This window comes from Tamandua tetradactyla, chromosome 1 (assembly GCF_023851605.1).
Source record: "Tamandua tetradactyla isolate mTamTet1 chromosome 1, mTamTet1.pri, whole genome shotgun sequence".
Taxonomy (NCBI): Eukaryota; Metazoa; Chordata; class Mammalia; order Pilosa; family Myrmecophagidae; genus Tamandua; species Tamandua tetradactyla.
Window position 1 is genome coordinate 58389904 of NC_135327.1, and position 2885 is coordinate 58392788.

A 2885-nucleotide genomic window follows, 5' to 3' on the forward strand; every position below is an offset into this window, starting at 1 on the left:
AATAACGTTGTGTGAAGACGAAGCTGTTCCACTGGGTAAGCAGGGGCCCCTTTCGAAAAGCACAGCCAGAGGGTCGCCTTGTTCACAAACCCCAAAGACGGGGGATGGGTTCCCCATCAGGTCTGGCTAATCCTGAAAAGGTAGCATGAGAATCCTCTCTAGCAAAGCACTTTAAATAACGTGCAACCCGAAAACAGTGCCTTCCCCCCCTGCAAATGTAGCGGCTGGTACCATTGCTTGGAAAGCCCAACAACACAGGCTGCTGGGTATAGAGGGAGGCATTTGTGTTCTTGTGCTAGAGGGAAAAAGGCTGGCATTCAGCCAGGAAAAGAGGAAATCTGCCGTCTTCACTTTGAGTGAGGAGGTGCGTGAGGCTTCTTAAACTGAAGAAGCAGCAGACCTCGTTGTCCCTGGCCATTGTCACCGCACTCACACACTTCAGAGCCAGTGGTGGTGGTGGTGGCAGAGGGGGAGAAATATCCGCAGTAACTTGTGCTTTCTTGCCTGGCTTAAAACCAACCACCTGTGCAAACAGCAGGATAGAGTAACTGCCAATTTTCATTTTTTATAGGGGACTTAGAGTCCCTGACTGTAAGATATGAAAATGACACATGGAAGAAAGAACATGGCAAGAAGGGAGTTCCCAGCTAACTGCTCTGTATGGGCGCAGGAACCCCCCTCACCCCCAGCTATGTCCCCAGCTCTGACTTGTGCGACCCAAACCTTGATGCCCCAGCAAGTGACAGCACCTTTGTAGAGCCGGGATCCCAGGACCTTCTAGCACTTTTGCTGCACTTTTGAGAACCAGGCAGAGAGCTGGCCCAGGGACATGCTTTTAGGATGCAAACTCAAAATGCACAGGAGTGTCACGTTTGGTTTGAACCGTTTTGAAATTTGAGCTGAAATGTATCAATTAATTATTCCTCACATAAAAAGCTGATAGCCAGTGAAATAAAGCAGAAGGGAATTAGGAACAGGGATTCCCTAAACTCATGCATGCCCCGTCCACATCCACACCCTTCTTTGTTTTGACCCTTCAAAGGCTCTAAGTCCAAAACTAAAGGAAGAACAGAACAACAGTGAAATCTGAACTGGAGAGAAACACGGGAGGGAAGGGGGAAGCACAGCTCAAGGGCTTCCATTTCATTGGCTAGAGATGCGATTTTATTTTCCTGGTTGTCTCCGTTTTCTAATATGTGTGCATTTCTGAATTAGTGATTAAACATGAAAAATGCTGCATAAGGAACTTCTTCCAATGCTTTCCTCTTAAAGATGAAATGGGCTCCTCTTTAAAAATTTGCTTATTTTCAAATGGGTACATTTTTGGCTTTTGCTTTTCTTATTTTGCCTTCGAGGAATAGCCTTTCCATTTATTGGTTCATGAGAAGGTATGGCCGTTTGGATTAAGTTTCTGTTCACAGTCCCTCTTCATGCACATGAGAGATGCAATGTCCAGTAGCCATTCTTTATGATGTCCCAAATGGGCTCTTCTAGTTGCGAATTAGAGAACAATTTATTTAGAATCTCAGCTAATGGCCTTTCTCATCCTTGGGGTTGGGTACTCTATCCATTTTCTCCCTCTCTGCTGCTATTACTGCTGAGTCATTAGGGTGTTAAAGAGATATTACTTTCAGATTTGAACAGTAGCATTGCAGTAATTACTTTCTTTGGCAAATATATTTTATGTCTGGCCATACAAAAAGAAAACCGATATGAATATTCACATCTCTGAGGGAAAACAGTCTCTTCACATGCATTTTAAAAAACAAACACTCCAATGTCCTAAGAAACAATCAACTATAGTTGGTTATACCAACTGGTGTAGAGGGAGGAGGGAGAGGGGGACTAACTCCCTGTCCATCATCAGGCGTGCAGGTGTGGTGGTTTGAAGTTGTATGTACCCCAGAAAATGCCATGTTCTTTTAATCTGTTCCTGTGGGTGTAGACCTATCGTAGGTGGGACCGTCTGATTCGGTTCTCTCAATGGATATGTGACTCACCCCATTCAAGGTGGGTCTGAATACTCTTATAAAGGACACACAGGAAACACAAAGAAGTTCATGGAAAAAGTCCCAAAGAAGCTGCAAGACAGGGACACACCCACAGAGGAAGCCACTATAGCCAGAATTTGGAAGCAAGGAAACTCGGAAGAAGAGGACCCGCAGACGTTGCATGCACCCAACATGGCAGAAGAGCCCATGCTTGCTGGTAAACGGTCTTCAGAAAAGGCATCCGTCTGTTGATGCCTTAATTTAGACATTTTAATGGCTTCCTTAGAGTTTATAAACTTGTAAGTTTATAAGTTTATAAACTTATAAATCCCCATTGTCAAAAGCCTGTCCATTTCTGGTATACTACATTCTGACAGCATTAGCAAACCCAGACAGTAGGGAATGGACTAGGAGCTTTGATTACATCTAAGCCAGGTCACCACGTGCAAATTTTAAGCTGAAGATCCCTCAACTGCTCCACTGTGCTGGGAAGACCTCCCCCTCTGCACCCCAGCCTTATCTGAGTTGTGACCCAAGGAAATAAACAAAATTCCTCTCATGGTTATTGCAGCAGATGAAACATGGTTCTTGGGCTCAGACGGACCTAGTCCAATTCCTGGCTGCCAGAGGTATGAGTGTGTGTGAACATTGACAAGTCACCCTTTGAAGTCCATGTTCCCATCTGTTAAATGATATAGGGTTGGCTTTTATCTGCCCAGCATCCTGCCCCCTTCATCTGATAAAAGCATGTGCTTCTTAGCAGGAAACCACATCCCAGCTCTGTGCTGATGCTCCCCGGCCCAAGGGGAAAGGCACATTCCAGGATGACCTGTGGAATAATGCACATCCAAACAACCCCGGGGTCCAAGCAGGCCTTTGATACAACTTTGTCAA